Source organism: Canis lupus, chromosome 31 (assembly GCF_048164855.1).
Source record: "Canis lupus baileyi chromosome 31, mCanLup2.hap1, whole genome shotgun sequence".
Classification (NCBI taxonomy): Eukaryota; Metazoa; Chordata; class Mammalia; order Carnivora; family Canidae; genus Canis; species Canis lupus.
The window spans coordinates 41,756,921-41,775,560 of NC_132868.1; positions in this window are offsets into that span (position 1 = coordinate 41,756,921).

Genomic DNA, 18,640 nt, shown 5'->3' on the forward strand with positions numbered 1-18,640 from the left:
AGGAGTGGTTCACTAAATTTCAAAGGAAAGAATAAATGTAAAGTAAATTAGGAAAAAATAAAAGTTGCCTTGAAGTTTTCAAAGTGTCTTTTTTAAAAAGCTACTCATAGAAAGTCTTTTCTGCTGTAAGTGCTAAATACAGAAAGTCAGATAGAAATAAATTTTTAAAAAGGCACCAATAATCTTTAAGAGAGGTATCATGGAAGGGTAAAAACAATGTATTTTATTTATTTATTTTTAAGATTTTATTTATTTATTCATGAGAGACACACACAGAGAGAGAGAGGCAGAGACACAGGCAGAGGGAGAAGCAGGCTCCATGCAGGGAGCCCAACGTGGGACTTGATCCTGGGCCTCCAGGATCATGCCCCGGGCGGAAGGCAGGCGCTAAACCGCTGATCCACCCAGGGATCCCAACAATGTATTTTAAAACAAATGTTTAGTTTTAATGTGATTTATTTCCAATACATTTATGCTTTTCATTTGACTTATATTAGAAAATTTATTTGTCATATCACCTTTCCTTTTTGCAATTGGTTTTCTTTTCTGGTTCTGTTTGCATGTTTCTTAATTTGCTGATCATTAGGTTTGTCCGTTTACAGGCTAAAACCAACAAAGAAAAAAAATACAACAAAGAATAACTTCACAACTCATTGAAATTGTACAAAACACCTCTTTGTTAGGTTTTATAAACTTTTAAAAGATATGTAAAATAGAGGATGGAAAAACAAATTCAAAGTCTTTGGAAAGCGGGTCATATTTTGTGGTTTTTAAATGTCATAGTTTTGGGGTTTTTTTTTACAAGAATAAAGTGAATGGTTATCTCCCAAATATGGAAAATAAAGTGAGATTATTACTTGAAGTGAATTGTTGACTACCTGTTATCTCTCTCTCTGTTCAAGGATAATTTGCAAAAGAGTTGACCAGCATTAGACAAATATAGTTTCATTAAGATAATTAAAGTTGTTTTCTTCTGCAAATAAGTTGCATGGATTTCAATATTGTATTATATGCCAGGTATAAATGCCAGTAAGTTCTTTTCTTACAAACGTGGGCTGTTAATAATTATGGTGCCATCGTATGAACAATCAGAGCTAACAATTATTCGGTATCATGATGTTTCTGGAACTGTTAGAAGTGTTTGGAATAGACGGACTCATTTCATCTCTACAACAATCCCACAGGGTAGGAACGGTTATCTCCAGTATCCAGATGAGGAAACTTAGACGAAGAGAATTTAAACAACTTGACGAAAAGTCACAATGTAACCGAGTAAGATGAGACCTGAGCAGGTCTAGCTCCAGAGACGTAGTTCTTAATTACTACTTTTACAAAACTGCCCCTTTCTACAGTGCATTTCTAGTGCATAATGTCGGGATTTCGCTTTCCACAATTCTCCCGATGGCAAATAAATGACAAGCGGAACTTAGAAATGTCTTAGTAATTAGCAAAAACACTAGCAGAGATTCTGTTAAAAGAGAAAATATCAGGTTCGTGAGCTAAGAAGCTGCTAAAACAGGAACTGTTTTGCCGATGGGCAACAGTCAAGTACCATCAAGCGCTGGCAAGATTCTAAAACAGTCTGGACACTTGAAGATAGTATGACAGCAGGTTAAAACGCCAGGCCGAAAGGAGTTAGGTCTAGTTATTATTTTCTACCTATTATTCTACTACAAACAGCAGGCAGTGACAAGCCAATTATCACCACGAGGAGCAAAAACGTACTGAGCACCAGAGAAAGAGAAGGCGAGCTTCCCTAAGTCATCCGCAGTCTTCCCCCTGCGGAGATAGAGTAGGTGCTCTCAGGACGGTACTAATTCTAGATACACCAGCAGGGAGCTAAAGGAAGGCAGCAACCTAAGGGACGGACGCCTTCCCTGAGAAGAAAAGCAATAATGTAATCAAAATGTCTTTCGTGAGCACCATCCAGGTGCCAGGCACTGTCCATGCCCTGGGGTTACAGTGAGGTCGAAATAAAACCCCTGGCCAGGGAGGGAGGGAGGCGGGCAGGATAGAGGGAGAGGGGGACAGCAAGATATGGCACAGCATCATAATGAAAGGATCGAGGATGACAAGGCGAGCTATTTTAGCGGAGGGGTCAGGCACGGCATCTCTGAAGCTGTGACCCTTGAAGTGGGACTTCAATAAAGGCAGGAACAAGCTGTTACAGTTTTTCAGTTCACAATGTCCAGACAGAAGGAAATAGGGAAAAATAAAGACTCAGAGGCAAGCAAGGTCCAGAATGAAGCCGAAGGGGTGGCCAGGTCAGATGACGCAAGGCCCTAGACTGCAGGGAGAGGCCTTTGATTTTCATCTAAGGGGACAGAAGGCTGGTGGGGACCCGGGAGCAGAGGGCTGTCAGGTACACTGTCGGAGGCGCCCCGTGGCTTCTTGGTGGGGAACAGACAATCAGAGCACGAGTGGGCACAAGGACATGAGGGAAGCTAGCGGTTGCCTCCTGGGAGGGAGGGTGACGGTGCTCACCAGGGTGTTGCCATGAAAATCATGGGGAGGCTGAAATACTCAAAATTGAATCTAGAGCCAACAGGATGTGCCGCTAAACTGGGGAGTTTGGGGCTGGAAAGAAAAAGAAAGGAAAACATATACAGCAGTGATTTTAGAAACCCCACAGCTGGTGCAAAACCATCAGGGCTCACACAGAGGAAACCGGCGTGAGAGGCTCCGTGGCCACGGCCCGGCCTCGGGGTCCTGGGGCGTCTGGATGCCACACACAAGCTCACCTGGACACAAATCGCAAGTAAACGTCTATATTTTATATATATAATAATTGCATATATTTAGCTACCAAGTACACCGTGTCTATTGTTTTGGATACTAACATTCCCTTTGCCTAACCTTAAAAAGCCAACAAAAAGAGTATAAAAAAATAATAATTAGAAAAAATAAAAAGGGTATCATTGACACTGAAAATGTCATTAGGCCCAAAAGCATTAACCAGAAGCAATAAAAAAACACACGCCTCTCTTCTGATGGGCTACGTATCAGGTCGCTCTTTCACAGTTGATTCACCTTAAATCTTGGTCCAAAAACAAGCCACTTGGAAGAGGCAAGACACAGGGTGACACAGACGCAGCACACACGCACCCCTACACTGACAGCCTGCCCTTGGTCCCCGTGTTCACCGCGAGCCTCCTCTGCAGGGTCACGGCAGGTGGCAGGTGCGTGGGGATGGGCGAGCAGGCCCAGCCCCAGGTCCTGGGATCCGGGTGTCTGGGAGGAGGGCGCCCTTGAGGATGTCAGCCCAGCCTCGGCCGCGAGCAGGCCAGGCCATGTCCAGGGACACGAGGTTCCACCACCAGGTGAGCTGGGCCCACGCAGGTCAGCAGGAGCCCCAGGGGGCTCGCTCAGGGGGCTGAGGGTTTCCTCCTGGGAGGAAGCCTCGCCGGTGACTTAAAGTCTCCACGTGGACACTAACCATTAGCTCCTTCCTCCATCTCCGGGCATGAGAAAGCATTACGCTACCTCTCACAGAGTTTGGGTTTGTGCTTCGGGTATTTTAACCCCGAGCACAGACCCTGTGACACAGCAGCACTCCAAAATGTTTACCGGAGAATGGAATGAATGAACGAGTCTGTCTGTATAGACAAAAAAAAAAAGGAAAGATGGATAGAATTTCTGCAAAACAGAAAAAAAAGCTGAGAAACCCCATCAAAAGCAAGAAAACTTACGAGCTCCTTTTTGACCTTTCCACCTGTCGCACCCGTACCCTGTGCCTGCAGCCTCCATAAGTGACCCAGCGGTGCTTCCTATGATAGGACCACGAATCTAAAAACCAGAGGTGATGTCCTGCTGCTTCTTCACACTCCATAAATGTGCTTGGCTACAACCTACAACCAGGTCTTCAGATATTTATTTAGATGCTACATTTCTTTGCTTTCGATAAGACTCCCTTTTCTTTACATGCCCTGGTTTTAGAGCCTGGAAAGAGGAAACGTTAACAAAATCAGCAGTAAGAGAAAGTTGATTTTCTTACAAACACACTTGCTTTCCCAGGCCCCAGCCAATCTCCCAGATCTCCATGTTTCTTAGATGCCACAGTTTCAAAGAGCCCTTGCGGCAAGGTCAACGGCCACCGTGGAATTGTTTTCAAGGCCTAGCAAACAGCGGGCTTTCAAAGAGAACTGTGTCAAGGCCTTTGGTAGAGGAAATTATGTGCTTCTGAAGTTTATAAAGCATTTTTAATGTCTTTTTCCCATTAAATACAGAAAATTACAAGGTCTAACAGACCGTAACTACCATTCAGCTGGAGTAAACAGATTTTCATATTTTGCCATGTTTGCCTCAAATATTTTATTTATTGAAAAATTAAAACATTAACATATGAGATGGGAATTTCCGGTTTTTGTTTTTCTTTTTTTCCCATGGTCTTTACAACCTCAGTCCCACCCACCCCCTCCATCATTCTCCAAAGGAAAGACTTTGGTGTATTTCATTCTATTGCATATTTCTGGACTTTTGCTACATACACTTTAGACACGGTCTTTTTAAAATTATATGGTGGCCTCTTATTGTATCAGTCAGTAATTTGTTTCTCAACTCAACATCATATTTTTGAAATATATTCAGGTCAGTTCCTACAGATTCCTACTCATTTGTACTGCTAATTATACACCAACTTCTTGTATGTTTACTTCTTTTCTTTTCTTTTTTTTTTTTTTTGGATTACCTATTCTCGTCCATGAATATACTTTCCTTTTCTGCAATTTTTCCAAGAGAAAAATGTGAATTGTGTGCAGGTTCTATATTACAGTATATTTTTTTTCTTTTCATCATTTTATAGATTTTCTCTCCAACACTGATAATGTTCTTTCCTCTTAAATTTTATTTTGTCTCATGTTTATATTGCTATACTAGGGGCATTTTGCTGACAATTTTATATTGTGTTAATTTCTTTCATTTACAACTTTTCTGCACTACTTGAAGCATTGCTTAGAAGCTATGTTTGTCTGACTTTTATTTCATGATATTATCTAGTAGGCTTTATCTTTATAAATATGTTTAGTACATTAACATGTCTTATAATTACTGATCAGATGGACTTATTTATTCCATCTCATTTATTTAGCATTCTTTTTTATCTCTTTCTCTTCTTTTATCATCTCTTGGGTTAAATTTTACTTAGATACATCTATCTCACATTATATCACTTTCTCATTCTAAAAAAAAAATGTTTTCATAACTTTCAGTGTTTCTTCTTAAATGTTTAGCATTAACACTGATTTCATACAATCCCAACAAAGTCTAAGGCTATTCAGTATATCTTTTTTCTTCCCAAGTAATAATTAATATGTGTTAGCTACCTTCCAACTACTCTGCAATCATCTTCTAAGATTAGAGTTGTATTTTTCTTATACTTAATAGCCTTACTAATATCATTTACCATTATTTTGGTTCATGAGGATTTACAACATCACACTCCTTTCCTTGAATTTTATTTATTTATTTAGCTGAAGAGCATCTTCTAGTAATGTTAGTAAGAATGTTTCAGTTATAAAGTCTCAGCTCTTTTGTTTCTGTAATAGCTTATTTCTTTCTCACTCTTAAACAACAATTTAGCTGGCTATATAATTTCTTCCAGAATAAATGTAAATAATTTAAAAATCCTTTGGGGGAAAAAATACTTTTAAATGGCTTTCAAAATCGTCAAAATGGTAAAAAGAAGAAAAAGAATCCATAAAGTAAGAACAGAAGTTGGAATCAAAAGCAGACAGATATGGATCAAAACCACATGAAGATTATTTTAAAATGTGTCTTATTAATTTTGGAAATGAAAATAACATTAAAAATAAATTATGGATGCATACTAATTTGAGCAAAGCCAGAGAAAAAAATGAAATAATTGAAACAATGTACTAAGAAATTGACCCAGTAGGGGCACCCAGATGGCTTAGTGGGTTAAGCATCAGCTCTTGGTTTCTGCTCAGGTCATGATCTCAGGGTCGTGAGATCAAGCCTCATGTTGGGTGCTGTGTTCGCTGGAGAATCTGTTAAAGATCCTCTCTCTCTGCCCTTCCCCCCACTCATTTTCACTCTCTCAAATAAATAAATCTTAAAAATAAAAGAAAAACTACAAAGGGATATAAATAGATGAAAATATGAAAGATAAGGGAAGCTCTAACATACACCTCATATACATTCAAGAAGTGCAGGGTATAGGGAATGAGAAAGAGATTATTTGAGGTGATAATGTCTGATCACTCTGCACGCAAGAAGAAAATATATATGTTGACTTTGTGACTACCTGTCATGGAGTTGACCTCTCGTGCTTGGAATTTTAATTTTCAGGCTCCCATTGACTGGGAATTTCTTGGAAAGTTTCATGCTGTTGTTGCCATATTTTTAAAGACTTTACTGATTTATTTGAGAGAGAGAGAGAGAGAGAGAGAGAGAGAGAGAGACAACCACAAGCAAGTGGAGAGGGAGAGGGAGAAACAGACTCACCACTGACCAGGTGCCCAGCGGAGGGCTCCATCTCAGGACCCCGAGATCATGTCCTGAGCCAAAGGCAGATGCTTAACCAACTGAGCCACCAGGTGCTCCATCATTTCTGGTTTTTATTTCCGTGTTTGTTTCTCTCACCTGGGTTCTGACCTGCATCTCTAGTTATACAGTTGTCTCTCTAATTGCTCACAGGTATGTACGTCAGAAACAAGTCTTATGAGAAACTCTTGAGCCTTTGTTTCCTGAGGTCACCACGATTATAGTTTCTGAATCGATAGGCACTTTGGCCTGGGTCCTGAGATGCCTCCCTTTCTCTTCCAACCCTTGCTCCAAGCAAGCAGCAACTCAATAACAGGTACACAGAGAATTAGCCCTCAAAACTCAAAACTTTTTTTTTTTAACTTTTTAAATCACTGTAAGTGTATGTTGCCTCTGTGTAATGCCATTAATATGACTCCAGGACCTGTGTGAGCCAGTCTGGTCCTTGTTGAACCCAGCCACCTCTTCTGGTTCTAGAGCCTGGTCCCCGAGGTCTGTGGATTATGCCTCTATATGCTGAATTGTGTTTCTGTTCTGTGTGGAAATCACAAGATCATCTGGAGGTAATGTCAATTTTAATTTTCAAAGCTTTTCTAATACTCTAGACTATCCTCTTTCTGTTTTCCTCTGAAATGGGTAATTAAAACCAAAGAAACAGATTTTATATGTGGGTAAGCCAATGCAGAGGACCAAGGAAAAATAATTAAAAACCTAGAAGATCTGTTTATAAATGTCTTTAAAATCATATTCTAAAAAAGAAAAAAATAAAATCATGTTCCACTCTAGAGAGCAAAACCTATAAATTATAGGTTAAAATCTGCATTGTCTTGTGCTATAAAAAAAATCTAGTCAACCAATCTATGCTGTAAGAAAAAATTTTTTAATTCTACTTAAAAATATTACAAATGAATGTATATTTATATGTTTTAAGCTAAATCAAACATTTACTATGTGTTTTTGTTCATGATTCTCTGCTTTAGCCAATTTTTTGATTATCTAACTAGATACCCATTCCAATAGCTTTTATTATATTTCTGTTACCATCAGAAAAGTATTAGGAAGAAAATAAACTTGAGGACTCTGCTTCTTTATGAAAACGAATATGAGATGGAAATAATCTAATTTGTCAATAAAACCCTTTTTAACTTTTAATAAAATTCTTATTCTATTTCTATGTTCAACTATATCTATTGAGAGATGACAGACTGTCAGCAATGTGGTTCTCATGAAAATGTGTGTTTTGGGATTAGCCTTTGATAGGAATTATGTGACACAGGCCTACACAACATGAACTCAGAGAAGAGTAAATCACTCCAGGAATGCCTTGGTAGCTCAGTGGTTGAGCATCTGCCTTCAGCGTGACCCTGGGTCCCAAGATCGAGTCCCACATCCAGCTCCCTGCAGGGAGCCTGCTCCTCCCTCTGCCTGTGTCTCTGCCTCTCTCTGTCTCTCATGAATAAATAAATAAAAATCTTTAAAAAAAATCTATGCGGATTTGGTAAGATATGTAGTCCCTTGGACATTTCACACACAAAAAAAAGGAAGTAGGAGAAGAAAAAGAAAAAAAGCAGCAGGGAGACAAGCAGTATTTATTATTTATTTATTTATTTATTTATTTATTTATTTATTTATTTATTTATTTTAGATGGGACTATTATCTATACAAATTAAATAAACTTGTTAATTTTTGTTGTAACAAGTTGCCACATAAATGACTACTAAGCTTCAGAGATTTGTTTCTACCTGCAAAATGCCTGACTCTAAAGGTATAGAACAGAATTTAAAACTCTAAAATCCTTAGGCTTGTTCAACCATTTCACTGACACATAATGAAATAAGACCTTTTATGAAAACCAGGACCTGCTTTCCCTGTGTAAAAACTAATTCAGTATGTATTTTTTTTAACTTGAAAACAGAGATGCAGAAACACAGATGATGACCAGTGCTCCAAGGAGCCTCTCCTATTGGCTACCATGACCTACAAGGTGAAAGGGGAGGGAAAGAGGAAGCAGAGAGCAGGACAATCTCTAGTTTGGATTCCTTCATAGGCTGTGCAGATTGCCCCAAATTTAGGAGCTTTGATCCAGCAAGTCTTCTAAATAATAGATTAAACTTTCCTTGGGATTATAAGACTAAAGTAGCTGTTTAATGTATTTCTGGAGCTGATTTTAATTTCATTTTATGACCTCTCCAGTCAATGCATGAAGTTATCTTATACAATATCAAGAATAAACAAGAATGCAGAGAAACAATCTCCACTTTGCTGCTGGTGGGAACGTCAATTAATATAATCACTAATAAAAAGTCAAGCTGAAGATAGATATGCCCTTAATTCCAGGAACCCCACACGTAGGCACATGCCGTAGAGAAACTTTCTCATGTGACCTCAATGAGTCATTCACAAGAATGTTAATTACAGCATTTATACATTCATTAAAGAATGTGATCAACTTAAACATTTATTATCGAAAGCATAGATGAATGAATTCTGAACTATTCACAGTAGGGAATCAGATAGCAGCTAAAATGACTAAACTAGAAGTTGAAAAAGAGAATTTTCAATATGAGTAGTTTTTAAGAATGTTAAAAACATGCAACACACATGACTATTGTCTACACACATAACCCACTATATATGTATTATGAAATGTGTTAGAAATATACATTGAAATGTAGACTCTATAAATGTATATACATTTCTTCTATGTATGTACAGACTTACATAAAATATTATACACATTTAGGACAGTGATTATCCCAACAGAGGGAAAAAAGAAAGAGGGCTCAGGAATGAGTATACAAAGGTTGAAACTACATCTCTAAGGTTATACTGCTTCAAAAGAATAGAAGAAATGCTAAAATAAATCTAGTAAACTTGTATGATTACCAAGCTTATAATGGGTTCTCACATTTCACTATATCATTTCTCCACTTTTCTATATAGATGAAATACTTTGTGATTATGGAACACAAACCATTAAATATTTTTCCTAAATTCACAGCTCAGCCAACTCTTAGAAATACCTAAAGATACACAGAAACAATAAAAAAAAAAAAAGTGACCATGAGTCATTGTGTTAAGTCTCCATTTCTCCATAGCTCATACGGCTTCTACTCCAGGAAGTAAGATCCACACTACTATTCTTTCTCTGATGGTGCATTTTTAATTTTAATACTTTTTGATATTCGAATCAGTATCAGGTGCATACTTCTAAGATTGACTGGTTGCTGAATCTTTTGATGAAGGGAAATACTCCAGAGTCAGGGCAAAGAAATTTACTTTTTTTTTTTTTTTTTTCACATGGAGACAAAAAATAACTGGAAACTTCCTTCCATTCACAGCCACCTTTGTTATATGGTAGATAGCTTCAAGACAACAACAACAACAACAACAACAACAAAAATCCATTTTAGAAGTTAGAAAAGGTGAAGGCAGTGAAATCAGGCTGTAAGTCTCCCCCAGCTTTTTCTTTCAGAAGAGCAGAGAGAAGGCACATACACCACTGAGACATTTTCTCAGTCTACAGGGAATATCGCAGGTTGTTTGGGTCATTTAGATTTATGACTAAAGAAAAAAAATTAAACTCAACTTAGAGGGACTTTTATCTGCTCTAGAGAATTGTGCAGAGTAAATGATATTTCCCAGGCAACGGTTGTTTTTCTCCTCGTTTCTCTAATATTATTTCTTTTTTATTTAGGAAAATTTTAATATCAACATTTCAATTAAACTTTAATACTCTCTTCATTAAACTAAATTGAGAGGATCTTGACAATGCTATTGAACATTTTATCTCCTTACTTTGGTGTAGAACAAGCTTACTTACATTTTTTTTTCTATTCATGTCTCAAATTTAACTGTAATCCACAAAGGCACAGATACAAATGCCTCCATAATACTTTATTTCTTCTACACATGATTTGAACTCTTTTCAAATGCTGTATTTACATAACGCCTGAGATTATTTTCACAAGAACAAAACCATTTTTAAAGCCCTGAAGATTCTGCTTTAATAGCTCAGGGTGGAGCATGTTTTCAAAAGTATCAACATGGAGCAGTTAATGGTAAATTATATACAGGGAATAAGACTGATTCCAGATATAAGATGACTAGCAAGCCTACACCTCCCCGATACAACACGTACCCTGATGCGTAGTCTTTAGGGCAAGAGCTAAGTCTATTGAGATGACAGGCTTGACCTGTACTTAGGTCTGTGGGACTTTCCATCCAGTCTGTCTTTCTGAGGTTGTAATGTCTCCTTGCTGGATCAAAAGAAGCTGAACTCAGCAATGAGGGGGCCGCTCTCCTGAGCATTTCAACTCTTTGACATAGAACAGTTGGATTCGAGAAGAGAAAATGATACAGGCTTAAGTTAGTTTTTGAACTTCCCTTCTGTTTCTCGTAAGGCTAAATTCTTTGCTAACTCTGAGACATAAAGGACACTGACTCCTCCCTTTTTTGCTGGGTTGTGCTTTCACATTTATTCTTGGTTCCCTGGAGTACATCAGTAGGAATTGAAGCAATATTGGAAGGTTCCACATAAGTACCTGCTTCCCTGTCATTTATGTCACTGCTACCCCTAAATCTATAAAACTGAAACTTTGTACAACTACTGAAGAATGGTATCTTTCTTCTTCTTTGGGGGAAAAAATGCCCACTTGGTCATTGCAGTCAAAAATGTGTGTTACAAAGCTAGATGGAGAGTCAAAGAAGTCAACTGGATATTTACTGTGTGTTGCATCACTCAATTTCCATGCAAATACTGTGAAATTTTACCATCTTTTTGTATGAAATCATATTAAATAACTTGGCTAAGTGACAAATTCTGTAATATGAGGCTTAGATTAAACATCCAACTATTTCCAATTACAACATATTATTTTTTTTCCATGCTATTATCCTTCTTGCAGCATTGGGGTTTTAGTAATTGAAAAGTGAAAGAATTGTATTCCCTTTGATACATTGGTAAAATATGTAATATGCTTACTAATGTACTAGGCCTAAAATTTTTAAGACAGCATTCCATTAACCCTCAAAAAAAGCATACAGTCAAATTGAAATAAATAAGGGACAGCCACTATGATGTAGCACTGGTATGAGACTTACCCTTTGATTGAAAACAACTCTGAAGGTTGGATTGATTAAAAACTCTGATCTGAACCAATTGAGAGCAATATAGGCCCCCAAGAGTTGGAGAGCAGAGATTCCCCGGTTCCTAAGCCTCTGAGAAAAGAGCCCCATGTTCTATGTGGAGTTTCCCCTAGAGATATTTGCCAGTTCCTAGCTGTGCATATCCAGTAAAAGATGCCAAGACCATCCAGAAAGCAGTTGCTAACAGGCTATAAAAACAGGTAGAGATTTGTGTATTTTCACAGTTCTTAGAAGACAAACACTGTAATTCAAGGTTCACCAACGAGGAGGGCAATTGACTCCAGTCCTGGTTGTCTGTTAAGATCCCTGAAAGATTCTGGTATAGGAGAAAGCATAAACTGAAAAAAAACACAGAAAACTGACAAAATTAAGTGGAAAAGTAAAAAAAAAAAAAAAAAAAAAAAAAAAAAAGCCAAATCTCGACTGGCTGTCTCAGCAGTCCCCTCTCTGTAACTGATTAAACAGGTAGAAAAGAATATACACAAAGTATGTTTTCTGACTGCAATGAAGTTGATCAAGAAATAAATAACAAAAGGATAAAACAGGTCACTTAAAATGAAAAAAATATCAATATCACTTGGGTCAAAACAAATTTAAATAAATAATTAGAAAATATTTTGAAAATATGACTAATTTCTACTAACCGAATCCAATGCTCATTTAGCCTTAACCATATAAATTTTAAAAAGAAGGCTCAAAATCAATGATCTAAAGCTTCCATCTCAAGAAGCAAGAAAATACTTTTATTTTTATTTTTTAAATCTATCTTTTTAAGGAAATATTCTTTAAAAGAGCAGAGGTCAATGAAACAAAAACCTCATATACAATGGAAAAAATCAACAAATACAAAAATTGGTTGCTAAAAAGTAAGAAGAGGAATGAATCTTTAGCACACTGATGAAGAAAAAAGAAATAAAAATTACCAATATCAAGAATGAAGGAGGACAGTTTACCAGAGGTTCTCAAAAAATTAAAAAATGTAAGAAAAATATTTTAAGAATAACTTTATGCCCAAAATATATTGAGATTAAATAGACAAATTCCTTTAAAAAAATAACTTGCCAAATCTGCCACAAGGAAAAATAGGAAATCTGATTTGTTCTATACCTTATCATCGAATTTAATCTCTATTTTAGAAACTTTTCATGAAGATAAGTGCATGTAATATTACTGCAAATTCCTCCACCCATTTAAGGAAAAAAATGAGACCAATTTTATACAAAACATTCTAGTGACTAAAAAACAGAAAACATTTCCAACTTATTCAAGGAGGTTATCCTAGCTTTAAACATAAGATGAGAAGATAAAAGAAAAGAAAAATTACAGACTGATGACATGAACATAGATACAAAATTGCTGAACAGATTATGACAAATTAAGTCCAATTTATGTAAAAGAAATAAGCCGAAAAAAGCTTATTCTAGAAATTTGGTTTAAAATTTGAAAATCAAGTTATGTTGTCACATTAACAGAATGAAGCTTAAAATATATGATAATCTCAATAAAAATAAATAAATATTAACAGTCTCCCAAGTTACAAACTTCTATCATGTTAGTAATAGGAACTTATGTTCTATTAAAGGATATCTATAAACATCTATAGCGAACATTAAACTTAGTATTAAATACTTTAAAATAACTTTTTTAAAAAGATTTTATTTATTTGAGAGAGAAAGTGTGTGTGAGCAGGGGGAGAGAGAGAGGGAGAGGGAGAGGGAGAAGCAGGGAGCCCTACACGGGGCTCGATCCCAGGACCCTGAGATCATGATGTAAGCCAAAGGCAGGCACCTAACCAACTGAGCTCCCCAGGTGGCCCTAAAATAGTTCTTAAGTTCTGGAATCAAACATAGATGTCTATGCTATCCCTACTTCTATTCAGCATGGTATCTGAGGCCCTAGATAGTACATTAAGGCAAAAAAAAAAAATTTAAAAAAAGGTAAAGGCATGGGGCTTTAAACAAAAACAGTAATATTGTCATTACACATAGATAAAAGGCTATATATGTAGAAAATTCAAGAAATCTTTAATTCAAGAGAATTTATAATTTAATATCTGCTAGAATTGAGAAGTAGATTTTAGCAAATTACTATTTATAAGGTTGATATTCTCAAATCAAGCTTATTTCTATATGCTAGTGACAATCAAGGAATATTCTTTAGGGCAGCCCAGGTGGCTCAGCGGTTTAGCGCTGCCTTCAGCCCAGGGCGTGATCCTGGAGACCCGGGATCGAGTCCCACATGGGGCTCCCTGCATGGAGCCTGCTTCTCCCTCTGCCTGTGTCTCTGCCTCGCTCTCATGAATAAATAAATAAAATCTTTAAAAAAAAAAAGAAATATTTTTTAATCAACACTATTTTCAATCTTCAAAAAGTGCTAAATACATAGAAGTAGTCAGACATGGCATCACACAGATGCCATGGCCCCGCTCCTGATGGGAGGAGACCCATTTAGCATGCTATTAGCTGCAGGTTAGCTTCGATGCCTTTCATAATGTTGAGGAATGCTCCTCTACAACTTAGTTCACGGAGACATTTTACCAGCAATGTGTGGTAGATACCAGACGTCTCTTTCTGCCTCTATTCAGATGATCACATGAATTTTCATCTTCTGTTAATGTGGTGAATTCCATTTATTGATTTGTGAATACAAAAGCAATGTTATATTCCTGGAATAAAAGCTATTCAGTCACGATGCACTATCCTTTCTATGTATTGTTGGGTTCTATTTGCTAAAATTTCATTAAGAATCTTACATCTTTGTAAAGAATCTTTACATCTGTGGGTTTGGAGGTAATTCTCATGGGTTTTTCTGCATGTCTCTGGAGTTCCTCTCTCCTGCTCTCTCCTCCCATGTCTTTCACCTTGCAATCGCTGGCATCTTCAGCTCCCCCAGACTCCTAGCTCTGTCTCTTCAATTGAGAAAGGTCATGAGGTTTTTCCTGAATCTCTTCTCCCTGTGCAGAAACTTGTAAACTCTCCAGACAGTAAGGGACAAGCACGAGGCCCACCTCTTTTGTTCCCAGTCTTTCAGGGAGGGGTCAATCTTTTATTGATTGATGATCAACCTTTGGAGGCATTGTTTCACGCATTTTTGTCTTTTTTTGTTTAGTTGTTTCAGGTGGGAGGGTAAATCCAGTTCCTGTCACCCAGGACTGAAGTGGAATTAGACTTTTTTTTTTTTTTTGAATTAGACTTTTTATACCATGTTTAACTTTATCTTATAATAGACCTCCCATGCTTCCTATCTCAGGAAAAAGCATCATTGCTCACAACAGAATCTCCATGTCATCCTTAATTCCTCCCATTTCCTCACTTGCACCATTTGTCAAATCCTACCAAGTGTTCTCCAAAATATACCACCAATATATGAATTTTTTTGGCACTAACATTGCCACATCCCTTAGCACAAGTTATAGGGACTCTTCTAAAACACAGAACAAATGTATGTGTTTCCACATTTATGCTGGTCTATATGGCAGTGAAAATAAATCATGAGAGGAAGAAAAAAAAGTAAGGAACCCAATTTTGGGGTTTTGAGGGTTTTTTTTTAAGAACCCAATTTTTTATAGAAAGAGGGCAAGAGGAAAATTTCCCATTCTTTCTTCTCAGTGTATTATTAGACTCTGAACAGAATTATTTGCAAGTATCTATCTACCAAGAATATTAGCTCAAAAATACTCCCTTCCCTTTTATTCTCATGCCCATTCAATTAGGGAAAAATGGCTTGGGAAACAGAGGCAAGAATATTCCTGAATATTCATCTTGGGTATGGAAAAATCTTTCTGCTATGCATGGAACTGCTTGCTTACAGTTGTAAGGTCAAAGGGTACCTGCCAGTCACTCAACATGTCATTCATGCATTTATTCATTCAAAAATGTCTTTGGCTTTCCTCTATGTGCCAAGATCTTGAGTTCCAGGAAGATAATTACAATATAATAAGACACAGTCATTATTCTCAACTAGCTCATCTAATAATGAAAGTACATTTATGAACACAGAAACAAAATCACTTGAAAGTTAATTTTTAAGTGATAATACTTTTTAAAAAATTATACATAACCTCAATTTTCAAAATTTAAGGGTTCAGCACATGAGCAAGTATTTTGACCAAGATCATCTTTTACCACAAAAGAACTCTTATCTAAGAACAGCAGTTGGGCTACTTTACAATCAAAATGACTAAAGTACCACTTATTACTGCTTTCGATGAAAAAGACAATCAGTAGAATATCTAACATCTTCTATTTAAGCTCTTAGGGGAAAAATAGCATAACTGAAAGATAAGAGGTGATGAAACATGGACATTTATATACTTTTCAAACTTCAAATTCACATACACACACACATATATATGCACATACAGATTGGCTTCTGTACAAGGCAAACAGATTTAGAAATACTGTATAAATTCATATAAAAGCGTATCATATTCTATCACTAGAAAAAGACACTTAAGATAGTAGAAAAGACATTTAGATGCACAGTGATTCCAATTAAATAAAAATTAAATGCTTAAAAGCAGTTACAAAGGGTTTTAGAGTCTCTACAAAGAAAATCATGTACTTTTTATTGAATTATGTAGATGTTTTAGTTTGACTAGTATAATTAGATAATAAATTATATTTAAGTACTCAAGGGAAGGCAAAGCCTCACCTGGCCCTTTGTTGTCAACTTGTGTACCTAGCTCACAGAATAGTTCTATTTAAAAGTATATTAAAGGACAGCCCAGGTGGCCCAGTGGTTTAGCGCCACCTTCAGCCCAGGGCGTGATCCTGGAGACCCGGGATCAAGTCCCATGTCGGGCTCCATACAGGGAGCCTCTCCCTCTGCCTGTGTCTCCCTCTGCCTGTGTCTCTGCCTCTCTCTCTCTCATTCTCTGTGTCTGTCATGAATAAATAAATAAAATCTATAAATAAATATAAATAAATAAATAAATAAATAAATAAATAAATAAATAAATAAATATTAACATTTATTTTGGGGGGTGCCTGGGTAGCTCAGTCAGTTAAGTGTCCTACTCTTAATTTCAGCTCAAGTCATAATCAGGATCACAGGATTGAGCCCTGTGTTGGTCTCCACACTCAACAGGGAGCTCCTGAGATTCTCTCTCTCTCTCTCTCTCCCTCTCTCTCCCCCTTTTCCTCTGTCCATCCCTCCCCCAGCCCCGCATTTGCACACATACACTCTCTTTTTCTCAAAACAAAAAAAAGTTATTTTTGTTAATATAAAGTATTCTAAAATTAATGCCTTTGTACTTTATGTCAATATCGTAATATATGACCACTTTCACTATACAGATAATAGAGCAAATGCTGAATTAGTACATTAAAAACCTGTATATAACTTATGTAGTTACATATATACAAAAATGTGTAACTATATATAACTGTATATAGGACGACCCAATTTTTCTAACATACTGAGTTGATGATTAAGTGCCACTTGTGGTATCAAACAGACCTGGGGACTCATCTGGTTTGGTCACTTATCAGGTCTTAGTTGCTCATCTATTAGATGTAACAAGAGTACCTAAACACTCAGGCTGCTGTGAGGACTGAATGAGGTAAATCCTTTAAACTATCAGGCATCCGGTCTCATCTGCGTGCCTGTACTTGACAACTGCACTTCCCCTCACAAGTATACCCAGGTCACACTCACTTACTATGTTAATGAAAGGGTCTTGCTCACCCTCGGACTTGCATTACTTAGCACATTCACAGGGCAGAACTGGTACTTGATCCTGTAGAACTGAGCTGGCACCAGGCACTCAGCTCAGAGCCCTTCTATAGGATTGGCACGTAAATATGGCAGCCTTTTCCTTCCAAGAGTGTTAGGGCAGCAGAAGGCTGACACAGCTCTTGGGCAGAAACCCAGAGAAGCCTGGAGACTCAAATCCAACATAAAGCAACTGTGTGGATCAATGAGGACAGAAGCCATCAGTAGGATCAAGTCCCCTAGTGGCTTCTTTACAAGTGACTTCATCCTGGAACATCTGTTCTAAATTTTTGGCATTGGTCCACGTCTTAGTAGGCAATTCAGACTTGTACAGAAATAACTAATTCTAGCCAACTAGTCTGGCAGATTTATTGCTCTGTAGCTAAGACTATCTACCCACTTTGTAGTCAGATGCAGGAATACCAATGCATTTACACTTGCTAGCAGTGATCTTGGGATCTTCAAGGTCAAGTTTTCTCATTTATTAAAAAGAACTCTGGGAAACCAACAAGGGGTAGTGGAAAGGGAGGTGGGCACAGGGATGGCGTGACTGGGTGATGGGCACTGAGGGGGGCACTTGACGGGATGAGCATTGGGTGTTATGCTATATGTTGGCAAATTGACTCCAATAAAAATATATACCCCCCCCAAAAAAAAAAGGTGACTATTTCTACCAAATACATTATTGTAAAGACTAAAAGAAATCAAGGTAAAATCTCTATCTTTTACCTGGAAAATCAATCAATCAGTCAGTAGCTATTATTACAGTAATCAACAGCAAACTAGTAAAAATGGGAAAGACAGGGAGAAAGGGAACAGGCAACAGACAGAAGACTCTCAGGAAGAGGATTTCAAGCAGATGAAACCTCCAGGAAAGGAGCAGAGTGTTGGATATTCTGGAAGATGGGTGGATGACTGTGTATTACCAAGCGTATGATTGGAGCAGAAACAGAAGAAAGCTAGTAGGAGTTAAATTCAGAAAGATAGGGTCAAGGGCCAACCCATAAACCTCACTGAAGTGTAAGACCCATAAACCTATTAGGGTCATCATTCAAATACCAGGGATTCTACAGCAGGAGAAAATATAACCATAGCTGAACATATTTTGAGTATGAGATTAAAAATCAGCCTTTTGGGGGGCACCTGGGTGGCTCAGTGGTTGAGCACCTGCCTTTGGCTCAGGTCGGTGACCCTGGGGTCCTGGGATCGAGTCCTGCATTGGGCTCCCTGCATAGAGCCTGCTTCTTCCTCTGCCTGCGTCTTTGCTTCTCTCTC